Source organism: Crocuta crocuta, unplaced genomic scaffold (genome assembly GCF_008692635.1).
Source record: "Crocuta crocuta isolate KB4526 unplaced genomic scaffold, BGI_CrCroc_1.0 scaffold395, whole genome shotgun sequence".
Lineage (NCBI taxonomy): Eukaryota > Metazoa > Chordata > Mammalia > Carnivora > Hyaenidae > Crocuta > Crocuta crocuta.
This window is the reverse complement of record NW_027532601.1, coordinates 1797155-1815809: the sequence shown is the minus strand read 5'-3', so window position 1 is coordinate 1815809 and position 18655 is coordinate 1797155.

The following is an 18655-nucleotide window of genomic DNA, read 5'->3' as shown; positions in this document are numbered from 1 at the left end:
GCATGGTGGTTATACTTAATAATGCTGTGTTGATATTTGCCAGATGTGAAGAGAGTAGATCTTAAAAGTTCTTGAGGGGGAGGGGCAAGATGGTGGAGAAGTAAGGAGCTCCGTACTTGCACTCACGCCCATACCTCACACGGAAAAGATCTGAAGCCATCGGAAACCTTACAAAACCTGAGAGATTGGGAGAAAAAGGACGCAGAATCCACTGAGAAAGCCTTCTAACGTGAGTGCGAACTGGGGAAGATAAAATCGGGCCGGGATCGGAGACTCCAGGGTCGGAGGTGATCCCCCTCTGCGGTGAGTGAGAGGGAAAAAAGAGAGAGTCCGAAAGAGAAAAACCTCCACTTGGGGTAAAANAAAAAAAAAAAAGTTCTCATCACACACACATACACACAAATTGTAACTATGTGTGGCGATGAATATTAACTAGACTTCTTTGTGGTGACTGTTTTGGGAGGTATATCATATCATTATGTTGTATACTTCAAACTAATACAATGTTGTTATATGCCCACTATATCTCAATTACAATGTCCACGTTTGCATAACACATTACTGTAAATTGAAATTTATTTAAACCAGAAAAAAAAGGTCATTGGTACTTGGTATTGGCATTCTGTCTCACCTTCTCTCTGCCTCTCACCTGCCTGTGCTCTCTTTCTCTCTCAAAATAAATAAACTTAAAAAAGAAGGAAAGAAAGAAAGAAAGGAGGAAGAAAGAAAGAAAGAAAGAAAGAAAGAAAGAAAGAAAGAAAGAAAGAGAGAGAAAGAAAGAAAGAAAGAAAGAAAGAAAGAAAGAAAGAAAGAAAGAAAGAAAGAAAGAAAGAAAAGAAAGAAAGAGAAAGAAAAGTCTGGGAGCTCCTGGGTGTCTCAGTTGGTTAAGAGTATGACTTCTGCTCTGGTCATGATCTCACAATTTGTGTTTGAGTCCTATATCAGGCTCCCTGCTGTCAGTGCCAAGCCCACTTTGGATTCTCTGTCTCCCTCCTCTACTCCTCCTCCTGCTGTCTCATGCACGTACATATTCTCTCTCTCTCAAAAATAAATAAACATTAAAAAAATAATAAATAAATGTGTCTGTTTTCTGCCAAAACCCAAAAGTTATACAAAATATTGGCAAGAAATATTAAACATTTGGGTAAGTTATAGTAATTATTCAAGTATCTGGAATGCTCCTTATATATCTATTCAGATTTATTTAATAAATAAGTCCACAGCAAAAAATAAAACAGAACAATGAATATGTAGATACAGCATTTTATTAAAGTGTATGTGTGTCTGTGTGTGTGTCTGTGTGTGTGTGTACATTCATGTCCATACATGTTCAAAATAAGCATAGAAAAAAAAGGCTGGAAAATTTTAAGAGCAGTATCTGTTTGGGGGATTATAAGCAAGTTGTATTATCTTCTGTGTGCTTTTCTAATTTTCTATAATGAGCACATATTCCTTTTATGATCAGGAAAAACTGTTAATAACAAAACACCTAATGCAGACATGTTGACTCGAGCTGTTTCTCAGCAGAGGGACAATCACGGTTCCCTCCTGAGAATGTGGAGCTTATCCGTTTGGACAGCTGGGTAACACCTGGCACAGTTGCATACAACCTGAATGAAGCTCTTTAAGGCAATCCATGTCGAAGTTCTATTAAGAGAGGAAGAAGAGTCATCCAGAAAAAACTTTTTAATTGGCATCGTGAAATTGTCTCTGCAGGGATTATTTGCTAAGCCAGGATTTTTCAATGGACATGAGGTCAAAGTCATTAAATCAGAGCCAGGAAAATATATAAATTACAGTGGAATGTTTGTCCAGCCTGCTAAGTTGTATCTTTGCCTCTGTCATTAACTTGCAGAATTTCCTTAGGTAAGTTCTCACAACCTGGTCCCTCCTCTATTAAGTGGGAAAAATCATTTCTAGATTAGGGCTCTGCTGCATGTTTCCACTTGGCTGTCACTGTCTTCCTGTTTCAAAATATCCATAGTGGAGCATGAGCTCAGACCTCCAAATAACTATGGTTTATTTCATGTGTAAACCCCTTTACAAGTCACATCATAGACAAGTCATTGTGCAAAAAGTCATTTTGTGAAAACATGCTGGCAATTGGAGTTAGATTCTTTAGAAATCCACCATCTGTGATTAATCTGTGATTAATCTGATCATTTGATCCAGAACAATTAAGTAAGAAGTTAACCCTGGAGGTAAGGTCTTGCTGATAAGTTCATCATTATTTTTCTATGTCCCAATGCATGGAGGCATACAGATTCAAATTGTAAATCCTTTCTTTCAGAGAAAGATCATATGTTCTATAAAATCCTTTCTTTCAGAGAAAGTCATATGTTCTATAAAATTATTCCAGATAACCCTTGCATTAATTAGAAGACACACACACACACACACACACACACACACACAGTTAATGTGATGGTGAACTTTATGTATCAACTTGAATGGGTCACGGGAGGCCCAGATAGCTGGTCACACATTATTCTGGATGTGTCTATGATGTTTCTGAATGAGATTAACCTTGGAATCAGTAGACTGAATGGAGTAGATTGCCTTTCCTCATGTGGGTGGTCCTCATCCAATCAGTTGAAGGCCTGACTAGAACAAAAAGTCTGAAAAATAGAGAATTCCTACCTGACCATCTTTGAGCTAAGATGTCAGCTTTTGTTTCATGCCTCCAGACTCAAACGGAAACACTGGCTTGTTCTGGTCACAAGCCCGCCAGCTTTTGAACTGGAAATACCATCAGTGGTCTCCATTTCTAGGCCTTTGGACTTTAGATTGGAGCTATACCTTTAGCCCTTTTGCATCTCCAGCACACCAAACCCAGATCTTGGGACTTTTCAAACCCCATAGTCATGTGATCTGATTCTATGTAATAGAGAGTAATGATGTTGACCGTCTTCTGCATGCTTACTGGCTCTTCGGGTACACCATTTTGTGAAATGATGCCTTTTGATGAGTAGAAGTTTTTAACTTTAGTAAAGTCCAATTTGCTAATCCTTTTTCTTTGTGGTTAAAGCTTTTAGTGTCCTGCTTAAAGAAAGTTTTGTCTACCACAGCCCACCACAAGATCATTTATTACATATATACTTAATATCAATAACCATTGATATTATATATTGAATTTATATCAGAAAATTTCAAATCAGTGTGATGACTTAATTTCAAATCAGTGTGATGACTTAGATACTAGATCTGCCAAATAAAGGAGGTGTAATTTATTCACTTGACATGTTTTAATCCTATAACTGCTAAAACGATTGTAAATTAGCTACAGGAATGTACTAAAAACTTCGCAGAATTTGTCTAATTATTGGACCTATTCTAGATGGGTTTTCTCAAAGAAATCAATCATATAAATAAGATTTCTGTGAATGTCTTTGACATGATTATCTTTATTAACATTCTTTGCTGGTTCCTCCTCATCTCCCTGAATTCTACATGTAGAGTATCCCATGCTCTGTCCTTAGACCAACTGTTTTTTCTCTTCATATTCATTTCCTGGATGATCACATCCAACTTCATAGCTTTAATTACCACATTTTACTATCCAGAATGTATTTCACAAGCCCAGACATTCCCTTGGACTTTAATGACTTATCCACTCCCACTTATAAGTCTCATGAACATCTCAGAATTATAATGTCAACATTGAGCTTCTGGTATTTGCACACTGGCTCTCCCTCTTCTCAGTCACTGACACTTCCAGTTGCCCCTCTTTCCCTGATATCCTATCTATAAATAAATGCCATTAATTTCACCTATAATATCTATTCAGAAGCTTACTACATCTGCTGCTGTGACCCTAGTCCAAGCTACCATAATCTCTTGCTTAAACTAGTACCATAGCCTCCTACCTGGTCTACTTATTTTTTCCCTCTTAACACCATTCAGACCACTGTCAAGAGAATAATCAGGAATATATGGTCTAAATGTAAGTCAGATTGTGTTATTCCTCTGCTCAGGACTTCTACTGCATTTAATTCACATTCAGGGAAAGGGTAACATTCTTTCCAGTACTTTCAAATCTGTACTGGTCTGTGGTTGTTGAGGGGCAGAAGTCAAGATGGAATTAAAAGTGCAAGGGTAACCCTAGGTGACATCAGCAAGATGAGAAATGAGGAAACTCCAGGCCATTATCCTCTCATGGAAACATTAAATAAACAACTAGAAAGTGAATAAAATAGCTTGATCAGAATAACAGAAATCAGTCAAAAATTTTTAGCAACTAAGCACATGCCAAATCCAGGAAAAGCCATAGTCCAAATGGTAGGAACGTTCAGGATGTATGTACCCACCTCTTCCCTGATGTAGTGCAGTTTGTGGGAAGCAGTGGTCTAGTCCCCAGCCCCTGTGCATGAAACAAATTTACAACTTTGTCACCTGTGCATGGGCTCTCTGTAGGATTAGTCTCAGTATTGTCTAACTCAGAGTTCAAACAGCAAAAAGTGGCTTGGATCTCAGGCTCGAATAGGCTGCAAGAAACATCAGGCATCGTTCATGAAAATTACAAGACTGCAGCAGACAGACCTACAGAGAACCCAGACCAAAGATCACTGCTTGAGGAATACAATAGAACAAGTAAGACCCCAGGAGAAGCAGGGGGAAAGCCCTTAGGGAAGTTGTGTATACACTACTGTATATACAGAAGAATGGACGTGGGGCCAGGGAGGGGGATCACCAGCCAAAGGAAGACGCATGGACAGAAAAGTTCTGACAACCATAAACCTTCACAATAAACTGATGAGTGAAAGTCCTCCCCCAATAGTCAGTCCACAAACACTGGGAGGGTTAACTGTTTCTTCAAAAGTCCGGTTTTCAACCAATAATCACAAAGCATATACAAAAACAAGAAAATCGTACCCATTCAAAAGAACAAAATAAATCTCCAGAAACTGTCCCTGAAGAAACAGGTATCAGGCGTACTTAAAGACTTCAAAAAAGTATCTTAAATATGCTCAAAGAGCTTAAGAAAAACACAAACAAAAACTATGAGAAATCAGGAAAACAAAATATGAATGAAAAAAAGAACCAAATAGAAATTCTGGAGCTGAGAAATAAAATAGCTGAATTGAAAAATTCACTAGAGGGGTTTAACAACAGATTCAAAGAGACAGAAGAAAGGAATGGATGAATTTGAGTGTAGGTCATTTGAAATTATTGAGTCTGAGGAACAAAAAGATAAAATGAAAAGTGAAAATAGTCCAAGGGCTTAACATCGCCAAATGAGATATATTCCCAGAATGCAAGGATGGTTCAACATACGAAAATTAACATCACACACCACGTCAGTAGAATGAATGGGAAAATCTCATGATTATCTCAAATGATACCAAAAATTTAACATATTTTCATAATAAAAACACTTTAACAAACTAGGAATGAAAAGTTACTATCTCAACATAACAAAGGCCATATATGGAAAAACACATAGAAATCAGATGCTATGGTGAAAGACTGAAAACTTTTCCCTAAATCATGAACAAGACAAGGATGCCACTCTTGCCATTTTTGTTCAACATATTTAAAAATGGGCAAAAGACTTAAATAAGCATTTCTCCAACAAGGAGGTACAGATTGCCAAAAAGCATCAAATGAGATTCTCAAGATCTCTAGAAATCAAAATGAGAATGATATTAATTGCAACCATTAAAAGGACTATTCTCAAAACATAAAACAGAGGGCACTTAGCTGGCTGAATTGGTAGAATGTGTGACTCTTGACCTCAGGGTCATGAGTTTGAGCCCCACATTGGGTGTGGAGAATGCTTAAAAATAAGTTCTTTAAAAAATAAATAATTAAAACAACAAATAAACCAACAAACAAAATAAGTAAATAATTAAAATTATTATATTATAATAAAAATATAATATATTATATTGTAATAAAAAATAAATAAGTAAAACAACAAATAAAACAACAAACAAAAATAACAGGTGTTGGTGAAGATGTAGAGAAATTAGAACCCTTATGCATTGCTGGTGGTGTGAAGCCTCTGAAAAACAGCATGACTTTTCCTCAAAATATAAAATAGATTTACCTTGTGATCCAGCCATTCCTCTTCTGGGTATATTTTCAAAAGAACTGAAAGCAGGAATTTGCACAGAGATTCACTCATACACCTTGTACACCTATATTCACAGCAACAGTTTTCACAATAGCCAAAAAAAAAGGAAGCAACCCAAGTATGCATCACTGAGTGAGTGGATAAACAAATGTGGCATATCCATAAAATGGAATATTATTCAGCCTTTAAAAAAAAGAATGGAATTATGAGACAGGCTATCACATGGATTAACCTTGAAGACATTATGTTAAGTGAAATAAGCCAGTCACAAAAGGATAAATACTTTATAATTCCACTTATGTGAGATACCTCCACTTCCTGTGGAGGCAAGAAGTAAAATGGTGATTGTCAGTGGCTAGGGGTGGGAGTGAGGGAAGAATAGGCCAGTATTGTTTCATGTGTATGAAATTTCATTTTGGGAAGATGAAAAAAAGTTCTCATGATGGACAGCAGTGACAACTGCACAACTATCGGAATATACTTAATGCCACTGAACTGTACAATTAAAACTGGCTAAAATGGTAAATTTTGTGATTTGTATCCTTTTTCACAATAAAACATTATCTAAGAAAGACAAAGTGCAAAGATTTTCCTAGAAGGGAGAATGAGGGGGAACTGGGAGAAATTGAGATCATTATTGGACCACAAAGCAAGTCTGACTCTTGGGAAAGGAGATAGGGAAGGAAGACCGAGTGGAAGCATCCTAGACCTCCATTCAATCTAAGAACTGTTGGGCAAGTCCATCAGTCAAGGTTACCCTTTAGAAGAGTCCCCGATTTCTCCCAGAAATGAGCCTGCTTTAGTGTGGAAGAAAGCAGCTCTAGAAAGCGTTCGTGGATTTCAGAAGGTAGCAGCCGGGGCCCTTCATCAATTACACTCTTTCTAAGTGGAGGTCAGTAAGACATGTTCTTATCAACACCCCGAAGGCCTTACATGATGTGCCCCCACCATTGCCTTTTGCCCCCCTGTTGATTCCTTACATCATATGTTCCAGCCACATTGGCCTTGACAATCTTTGAGCAAGCACTAAGCATATTTCCACTGTACAGCCTTTGCCATGCATAAATGCTCTTCCAGATATCCACATGCTCTGTTCCTTCGCTCCCTTCAGATCTTTACTCAAATACCACTTTTCAAATGAAGCCCACTCTGGTCACCTATCTAAAATTTTAACATGCCTCCACTAACCCTCATGCACAGATCCATACTTTCTATCTCTCTTCTCCACTTTCTTTTTTCTTTGCAACTTGTCACTGTAATACACACTATAGTTATTGATCTTGTTTATTGCCTAGCTCCCTTACTATAATGTAAATTTTATTTTAGCAGGAGCACCGATTTGCTTGGTTATTGTTGTTTATTCAGCAAATAGAATAATGCATAGAATATATTAAGTATTCAATAAATATTTATTGAATGAAACATGGAACACATAGAAGAAAAAAGTTTAAAAAATATTAATCCATTTACTGGTAATGTGCAAATGAGTCATTACAAGAAATCCAGAGGGACATCTTCTTGGAAACATTTAATTCACAGTCCAGGGGCGCCTGGGTGGCTTAGTCGGTTAAGCGTCCGACTTTCGCTTGGGTCATGATCTCGCGGTTCGTGGGTTCGAGCCCCGCGTCGGGCTCTGTGCTGACTGCCAGCTCAGAGCCTGGAGCCTGTTTCAGTCTGTGACTCCCTCTCTCTCTGATCCTCTCCTGCTGACACTGTCTCTCTCTCTCTCTCTCTCTCTCTCCTAGAAATAAATTAAAAAAAAAAGTTAAAAAAAAAATTCACAGTCCAAATTTCCATGTGTACTTGGAAGGAAGAAACTTCATAAAAAATCTACAATCCAAATATTTCTCAAATTTAGAATGATTTTCAAGAGAAAAAACAAGAAAGTTTTCAAACACAAAATCTATAAGACAAAAGGGTCATCATCAAAGGACATAATAATAACCAGCACTGTAACTCCTTTTGGTCAACAATGGGACAATTTATGCCCCAAAACTTTAGTGAAAACAATTGATTTAAACACACTGAAGTTTTCAAAACATCCACAGTTCTTAACGATAAAAAGAAAAACTCAAACACGGGCAACATCAGAAACAAAAACAAAAATCTGCCCCTTGAGACACAAGTGGAAAAACCAGGGCACCGACTTTATTCTGGAGACTGGCAATTAAAATAGGATTTGTCACTTATTCTAATTTCAGGGTAACCAAATTGCTTTAGTCAATAAGGAAATGTTCTTTTTTTCAAAAAACATTCAGCTAATGAGTGAAAAAACATAATAACTTATACAAACCACCATTTTTATTTTTTATTTTTTTCAGAGAGAGAGAGACAGAATGCAAGCGAGGGAGGGGCAGAGAGAGAGGGAGACAGAATCCAAACCAGGCCCCAGGCTTTGAGCTGTCAGCACAGAGCCCCATGCATGGCTCAAACTCATGAACCTCGAGATCATGACGTGAACCAAAGTCAGATTCTTAACTGACTGAGCCACCCAGGTGTCCCTACAAAACATCATTTTGGAAGCTGTAGTGAAATATTTAATTCAATCAAATATGATCTGTGAGTGAAACAGAAAACAAATTGATGGGAAACTTAACATAGCCTGCATCCTGCTATTGTCCATTAAAACAAGTAGTCAGTCTAGACCAGAACAGACATTTTTGTGCTTCCTGCTATAATGCAACGCTAGGTGTAATGCAAAACACCTAGCATGAAGTATTCTGGCCCAGAAAGCAGAACATGAATCTAATCAATGTCTAGAGCTAACTTCCATTTACTGGAAGTATGAGAAATAGAGAAACAGGAGCAAGTGAAATGACACCACCAGGAAAACCACACAAATCCAGAAAATGAGACATTCTACAAGACAACCAGTCCAGCTTCTGAAATAAGTAAATAGGATGCAAAAACATGATGGGAGATTGTTCTGGATTTCTTATGCTAGACAACAAAATATAATGTGTAGATTTCTTATTGGATCCTGATTCAGATGAACCAACTACATAAACATTTTCTGAGACAAATGAAGAAATCTGATTATTGTCTGGTTATCAGAAAGCACCAAAGAATTATTATTATTATTATTATTTATTTATTTTTCTGGATATGAATAATGTCATTGGAATTCCTCCATGCCCCACCTGGGACGTCCCACCTTGTGCCTGGAAACTCTTCAGAGACATAAACTAGTCAATTGCAGTGTTCATCTTATTTTCCATCTCTCAGGGGTAAGAATGTATCCATATTTTTAGACCCATATTGAAATATGGAGGAAAGAGTGACATATACTTAATTATATTTAAATGACTTCAAGAAGAAATTAATCCAATGGGGGAAAATTATAATAATTGTTGAATATACATAATGAATGTACATTTATGGTTTATTATTCTCTCCATTTTGTATATATTTGGAAAATTTAATAAAAATTTTTTAAAAAGGAATTATCATCCTTAATTCCCACTATGAGAATTTACAGTAAGTCACAATTAAATCAGCCATTTAACTGACTTATGCTATAATGAGATCCCAAAATATTTATTCATTTAATGTGAGGGAGAATATCGCATGGAACTATTTAACCTTAAATCAAATATTTGAAAGGTCTGGAAGGTCCATTCATTCAATGTATGTTTGTTGAACCCTAATTGGGAATCAACCATAGGTCTACATGCTAGGAATATGATGATGGATGAGATTAAGTCTCTTTCCTCCTGGATCTATATACTAGTAAGAGATAGACAGACAAATAAATGATAATAGTAATCATGAAGTAATAAATACCAGGGGCACCTGGGTAGCTCAGTCAGTTGAGTGTCTGACTTCAGCTCAGGCCATGATCTCGTGCGGTTCATGAGTTCAAGCCCTGCGTTGGGCTCTGTGCTGACAGCGTGGAGTCTGGAACCTGCTTCGGATTGTGTCTCCCTCTCTCTGCCCTTCCCCGCTTGTGCTCTGTCTCTCTCTCTCCCTCTCTCTCTCTCTCAAAAATAAATAGACCTTTAAAACAATTTTAAAAAACCAACCCAAAGTAATAAGTACCATGAAGACGATGAATCCAGAAAAGAGGATAAAGGGACAAGATCACAGGAGTGGAGGATTTCTAGAGTAAGGTAGACAAGAAAAAATTTCTAAAAAGATGATACTTGACCTTAAATCTAAATATAAAGATGTGGGCAGTGAAGCAGGGTAGGAAGAAGAAAGAGCAAGTATAAAAGCCCTGAACTGTAAAAGAGCTAGATGCGTATGAAGGACAATGTAACTACAGAGAAGAGGAAGAGGTGGGGAGAGGGCTTGGAGAACATCTGGGGTCAAGTAGGGAACAAAACATGTGCAGCCTTCTGAGCCATGATAAGAAATTTAGACTTTATTCTACATATAATGACAAATCATTGAAGAATCTGAAGCAGCAAAAGGACTTGATTGGATTTAATGTTTTTAAAATATGTACCTTGATAGATTTAGAATTTATGCATCTGAATTCATAACAAGATTGGTCTAAAAGTTTCCTTTCTCCTTTTGCCCTTGAATGGTTTTGGTGTCAAAGTTATATTAGCATAATAAAATGAAGTAGAGAGCATTCCTTCATTTTTTATCCTCTGGAACATTTTGTACAAGACTAGAATTATCTTCTCCCTGAATAATTTATAAACATTGCCTGTAAAGCTATCTGGTCCTGATGTTACTTTATGCACAGATTTGTATTTTAACTTATTTAGTAGCTTTGTGTTTCTTCACATTTTCCAGTTGCTATGTTGAATTTGATAAATTATATTTTGCTGAGAACATACACAGTTTTTTCAGAGTTTTAAAATATATTTACATAGCCTTATATTTCTGAATAAAATGGAGTGAAAGATCAGACTTACCTCCTAACTGAAACAACTGTTAATTGTTGGAAAAATATACAAAGTCTTGAACACATTGGGCAACAGGCAACACAGAATAGTACCCCTGAGAGATGGAAAATACGATGAATGCTGTAATTGCCTAGTTTATGCCCCTGAAGAGTTTCCAGGCCACAGCACAGGGTGGGAGGTCCCAGGTGGGGCATGGAGGATTCCCAGAGGTTGGAAGATAGAGCTGAGCTCACAGTGGCTCAAGTTCACAGGCAGAGCACCAGAGATGATGGAGTAGTCCCAGAGGACCTGTAGGCAGCGTGAAAACCAGTATAAATATGTGAGACAACTCCCCAGGCTGAGGAAAGAACGGCTTGAGATGATTAAAAGGAACCATCCTCAAGGGGTTCAGAAGAGTGCGTAGGACTAAACTGCCAGTCAGAAACACTTCGTAATTCATGGGGCTTTAGGCAGCCCTCATAGTGGACAATAACTAGCTCCAGATTCAACCCTGCTCTGGTCCTACCTAATAAGCAAGAACCAAAAGGATCAGGCTGTGTCCATGGAACATACATAACTGTACACCAGAATAAAACTCACATGTTTATGGAAATTCAAATACAGTAACCCCTTGGCTTGCGAGGCTAATTCGTTCTGGAAACATGCTTGTAATCCAAAGCAAATCTGTATATCAAAGCAAATTTCCCCATAAGAAATAATAGAAACTCAGATGATTCATTCCACAACCCAAAAATATTCAATATTTTTATTCAATATTCAACCCAAAAATGATTACAATATCATATAAAATAGTTAAAGATACAAAGTATAAAGGAAAATAAACAAGTTAATTTGCACTTACCTTTGAAAAACTTCATGGCTGGTGTGAGGGAGACGAGAGAGGAGGGTTAGAGTGTGGGATGACTTTCACTATCACTAATGGCATCACTGCTGTCTATTGGCTCCATGGAATCTTTTTCTTTTCATGCAACTTTAACAAGGAAGCTATCTGATGACCTAGAAAGAAGCAAAGAATTCCCAAGCTTACTCTTGTGTGGAAAAGAAAAGTCCTGTTCATAGATGCTTTGAAGTGACAAAAAATACACTAGTGCCATTTGGGAGCACCTTCCAATGTTCTGCCAAACACCACGGACTGAGACTGAGCATCAGAGCATGGGAACCATAACCCACAATCCTGCAGCGAAAGAGAGAAAGAAGAACCATTGGCTCAGTTGTTATCATGTGACATTCATCATCACATACTACTCGTATTGCAAGACATCGTTTGTTTATCGAATTAAAATTTATTAGAAATGTTTGCTCACCTTGTGGAACACTTGCAGAACAAGTTATTCACCATCCAAGATTTTACTATACATCCAAGCATAAGATAAGCTAAAATTCACAATGTTTGGCATCCAATCAAAATTTACTAAGTAAGCAAAGAAACAGGAAAATATGACCCATAGTGAGTCAACTAAAGTCTACACAGAATTTATAGAGCAGTTAGAATTAGCAGACAAGGGCATGAGAACAGTTATTATAATTGTATTCTGTATGTTCAGAAAGTCAGAGAAGAGAGTGAACATATTAAGTAGAGATGAATAAGATAAAAAATGATGTAAATCAATGAAGGGACGCCTGGGTGGCTCAGTCAGTTAAGCGTCTGACTTCAGCTCAGGTCATGGCCTTACAGTCTGTGGGTTCGAACCCAGCTTTGGGCTCTGTGCTGACGGCTCGGAGCCTGGAGCCTGCTTCAGATTCTGTATCTCCGTCTCTCTCTGCCCCTCCCCTGCTCACACTCTGTCTCTCTGTCTCTGTCTCTTAAAAATAAATAAACATTTAAAAAAACTAGTATTTGTCAAAGATCAGTAAAGGTGAAAAATTCCAACCCGGTGATTCTCATTTGGAGGTAAGTTTGCCCACAAGAGAACATTTGGTAATGTCTACAGATGGCACAACTCAATATGTTGCTGGTATCTAGGAGGTTAAGGCCAGGAGTGTTGCTAATCATCCTACAAGAAAAGCCCCCATACCAAAATTATCCAGTTCAAAATGTCAATAATGCTGAGTTTGAGGCTGAGTAGAGAGAGAAGACCTAAATGACCAACATCAGATATGAAAGAGATGACATCATTATAGATTTTATGTATACTAAAAGTCCAATAAGCCAATGTGAAAGATAACTGTATGCAGATAAGTTTGAAAATTAGCCAAAGTTGATCAATGAACTGAAAAACATAAATTACCAAAGTTCATTCAAGAAGAAATAGATTACTGTATAGCTATTGGAGAAAATGAACTTGTACATTAAAAAACATACCCACAAAAAAACTGCAAGACCAGAAGGCTTTATTGATAAATTCTATCAAACATTTGAAGAATAAATATTAATTCTACAAAAATATTTCTCAAAAATTGAAGCAGAGCAACTACTTCCCAGTTCATTCTATGAGACCAGCACTAACCAAAACCAATGACATTATTAGAACAAATAAACAAAAAAACTTATAGACAAATCTCTCTCATGAACAAAAATGCAAACATTCCTAATAAAACTTTAACAAATCAAATTGAACAGCCTTATAGAAGTAGACTGTATCACAACCAGGTGGGATTTATTCCAGGAATGCAAAGTTGGTTTCACATTTATAAAATTAATCAGTGACAAAATCAGTCAATATAATTCACCATATTATCAAACTGAAAAAGAAAACTGGATTATTTTCTTAATAGAAGCAGAAAAATGCTCACCAAAATACATTTATTTCTCATTGAGAACCCTCAGCACATTAAGATTAGAAGGAAACTTCTTCAATTGGTCCTTGATGAAAGACAGCTAGGAAAACCTCCAGCTAACACATGCTTAACGATAAAAGAGTAGATCCTTTCCCGGTAAGATGAGGAATAAAGCTAGGATGTCCACTATTCAACATCTATTCAGGCTGAGTGAGGAATCTTGGTTTCTACCATCTGGTAGTAACAAGTTGAAATTTCCCTTCTTCCCTAGCCAGACAGGTACCAGAAGAGGCCAACTAGAACAAAAGGTTTAAATAAGATCCAGAGGCTCATAACATAATACCTAAAATATCCTTGTTTTAACTGAAAAATCACTTGTAGGATCAGAAAGATCTCAAAATAAATGAAAACAAACAATCAACAGATGCCAATACTGAGATGGCAAAAGTTATAGAATTGTCCAGTGAAGATTTTAAAGTACAGATAATAACATAACTTAAATGAGCAATTATGAACAGACTCAACACAACTGGGAAAAGCATGGAAAGTCATGGAAAAGAAATAAATAATCAAATGGAAATTTCATAACAACCCAGATAGAGAACTCACTGAATGGATTCAGGGGAATGGAGGAGACAGAGGAAATAGTGAACTAGAGCTTAGAAAAATAGAAACTAACCATTTTAAAACAACAAAGATAAACAGAATGAAAAAGAACAGAGCCTAAGAGACCTGCAGGAATAAAACAAAAATCTAATATTTAGGAAGTGCTTGGGTGGCTTAGTCAGTTAAGCATATGACTCTTGATTTCACCTCAGGTCACAATCTCATGGTTGGTGGGTTTGAGCCTCACATTGGTTCTGTGCTGACAACATGGAGCTTGCTTGGGAATTCTTTCTTTCTCTCTCTCTCTCTAAATATAAATCAATAAACTTAAAAAAAACAATTAGCCAGTTATTTTATTGTCAAATGAGTTTATTGAGAATAGCTGAGAAACTGCAATTTGAGAGAATCAAACTAGGGGGAAAACAGAGGAGTCTGAAGAGACAAAAGGCAAGTCAACTTTTATGAGGCTGTAGGAGGAAATTGAGGAGGATTGTTTTGAACAAAGTTCATTGAAAAGAACATGAGTTTGAGGTCCTGGTGATTTCTCATTGGCTTTAAGTGGTGGTTAGTGGGTTGTTGCTGGGGCAGGGAGGGGTCTCCCTTCTTCCTGCTGGCTTTTAGGCTGCACCAAATGTGTATGTGTGAGAACTGCCCCTTCATGTTTTCCCAACTTCATGACAAATGGGGTTTCCTTTACTTTTCACATTTCTCCCTTTTGATCAAGATCTGTTCTTGAATGTTTCACTGATCAAGAATCAGTTTCCACATTTAGTGATTTTTGTCCAGGAAGGACATTTCCTTCTTGTCATGACCCATGTTGGAGAGAAAGTGCACAAAATGAAAGTGTTGAGGCTACATTTGAGCAACAGGGAAGGGTAGGAAGGAGAATTCTCAGGCACCTTCTCCCTAAGGTCTGTATCTTTGCCAGGAGGTAACCATTGGAGATCATCTCAAAGCACTGGGTTGCCTTTCTGCTTTGTTGATAGTGTCCTTGGATGCACAAAATTTTTATTTTTGATAAAGTCCAATTTATCTATTTTTTATGCTATCACTTGTGGTTTCAGAGTCATATCTAAGAAACCACTGCCTAACAAAAAGTCACGAATACTTACTCCCATGCTTTCTCTTCAGAGTTTTATATTTTAGCTTTCACATTTGGGTTTATGATTCATTTTGAATTAATTTTGTATATGGTATAAGTTAGAGGTCTCACTTCATTCTTTTTCACGTTGGCTACCTGGTTGTCCCATTTGCTGTAAAGACTCTTCTTTCCCCCATTGTAGTTTCTTGACACTTGTTGAAAATCAATTGACCATAAATAGTAGGATGTATTTCTGGATTCTTGATTCTGTTCCATTAGAATGCTTAGGTCATGATTATACTGTCTTATTTACTGTAGCTTTGTAACAAGTTTTCAAGTCAGGAAACATGAGTCTTCCAACTTTTTAAATCTTTTCCAAGATTGTTTTGACTATGCTGGATCTGTTGCATTTCTATATGAATTTTAGGATTAGTTTTTAATTTCTGTAAAAATGGCAATTGGCATTTGAATAGCGATTGGATTGAATCTGTAGATCCATTTGAGTGGTATTGCCATCTTAACAATTTTAAGTCTTCTGATTGATGAACATGGAATGCCTTACCATTTATTTAGGTCTTTAGTATCTTTAACAATGGCTTTTAGTTTTTAGTAAAAGCTTTGTACTTCTTTTACTAAATTTATTCCTAAATATTTTATTATTTTGATGTTATTTATAAATAGAATTGTTTTCTTATTTTTATTTTTGGATTGTTCATTGTTAGTATGTAGAAATACAATTGGTTTTTGTATATTGATCTTGTGTCCTGAAACCCTGTTGAACTCATTTATTGCTTCTAATAGATTTTTGTGGATTCTTTAAGAGTTTCCATGTAACAACCTGGAAATAGAGATCATTATACTTCTTCCTTTCTAATTAATATGTCTTTTATAAGGAAAAAAAACCCTCATAGAAAAAGATCACACTTGTGATTACCAGAGGCAGAGGGTGAGGAGAGAAGGAAATAGAAGTTGGTCAAAAGTGATAAGATAAATAAATACTAGAGGTATAATGTACAACATGATGACTACAGCTAACACTGCTGTGTGATACATAGAAAAGTTGTTAAGAGAGTAAATTCTAAGAGTTCTCATTATGAGGAGTTTTTTTTTCTTTTCTTTAAATTGTATCTATATAAGAAGATAGATTTTAGATGAACTTACTGTAGTAATCATTTCACAATATATGTAAATCAGATTACTACACTGTATGCCTTAAACTAATATGATGATGTATATCAATTACTTTTCAACAAAAATGGGTTGGGGGTAAGAATATGTCTTTTATTTCTTTTTCCTCTTTAATTATCCTGGCTAGAACCTTCATTACAATGTTGAAAAACAATAGTGAGAGTGGACATTCTCATCAAGTCCCTGATCATAGGGAGAAATCAGTCAGTTTTTCAGCATTATGATGTTAGCTGTGGTCTGTTCATAGAAGGCTTTCATCAAGTTGAGGATTTACCCTTATATTCCTAGTTCATTGATTGTTTACATCATAAAGGATGTTGGATATTGTCTAAGACTTTATCTGCATCTATTGAGACTACCGTGCCATCTATTTTGTGTTATATGCTGTCAATTTGAGTTATTATACAAATTCATTTTCATATGTTGAATCAACCTGGCAGTGCTGAGATAGATCCTATTTGATCATGATGTATAATCATTTTATTAATATTTTTATTTATTTCCAGGAGAGAGAGAGACAGCGTGAGCAGGGGAGGGTCAGAGAGGGAGGGAGATACAGACTCTGAAACAGGCTCCAGGCTCTGAGCTGGCAGTCAGCACAGAGCCCGATGCGGGGCTCGAACCCACAAACCGCGAGATCATGACCTAAGCGAAAGTCGGACGCTGTATAATCATTTTTATATTGTTGGATTCAGTTTGCTAGTATTTTGTTGAGGATTTTTGCATCTATATTCATAAAAGATGTTAGTATGGAGTTTTCTTTTCTTATGATGCCTTTTGGTATCAGGTAATACTGACATCACAGAATGAGTTGAGAAGTGTTACCTCTCTATCTTGGGGGCAAATTTTGTAAAGTGTAAGTGTTGGTTATTTTTCATATATCTGGTAGATTTTACTGGTGAAATCATCTCGACCTGGCTTTTACTAATTCAATTGCTTGATTTGTTGGAGTTCTATTCAGATTTTGTATATTCTTTTTGGTCAGTTTTAGTAGTTTGTATCTTTCTAGGAGTTTCCCTTTCATTTCGATGATCTAATTCATTGTCATACTTTTGTTCTTGGAATTTCTTTATATTCCTTTTTATTCCTATAAACTCAATAATAATGACACTTCTTTTATTTCTGAAATTAGTATTTGACTCTTTTATCTTTTTTCTGGCTCAGTATAGCTAAAAGAACTTTCTTGTTCTTTTATTTTTTCTTGTTGTTGTTCTTTTTTGTTAGAGAAAGAGAGAGCACAAGCGCGGGAGTAGGGCAGAGAGAGGGAGAAAGAGAATCCTTAAGCAAGCTCCATGCAGAGCCTGGAGCCCAACAGGGCTTGATCCTATGACCTTGGGATCATGACCTGAGCCAAAATCAAGTCAGTCACTCAATGGACTGGGCCACTCAGATGCCCCTGTTGTTGTTCTTTTAAAAAGCAAAAACAGGCACACCTGGGTGGCTCAGTCGGTTAAGCGTCTGACTCTAGATTCTGGCTCAGGTCATTATCTCACAGTTTGTTAGCTTAAGCCCCGTATTGGGCTCTGTGTTGACGGTGTGGAGCCTGCTTGGGATTCTCTCTCTCTCTCTACCCCTCCCCCACTTGTGTTGTCTCTCTAAATAAATAAATAAATAAATAAATATTATAAATATTTTTAAAGACAGGAAAAACAGCTTTTATTTCATTGACTTTCTTCATTGTCCTATTTTCTCTCTCTCTTCTTTTAGTAGGCTCCACACTCAACGTGGAGCTTGAACTCATGACGCTGAGATTTTTAAGTCACATGCTGTACCCACTGAGACATCCAGGCACCTCTATCTTTCTATTCTCTATTTCATTTTTTTCTACTCTTTTATTATGTCTTTCCATATGCCTACTGTGAATTTAGTTTGCTCTTATTTTCAGGTTCCTTAAAATTGAACATTAGCTTATTGATTTAAGATCTTGTAAAAAAGTTTTATTGTGATAAAAACACATAACATTAAATTTATGATCTTAACCATTTTTAAGCCTACAGTTCAGTAATGTCATGTATATTTACACATTGTGCAACAGATCTCTAGAACTTTTACATCTTGCAACTCTGAAGCTCCATACCCACTAAACACTAATAACTCTTCACTTTTCCCCAGGTCTTATTAATCACCCTT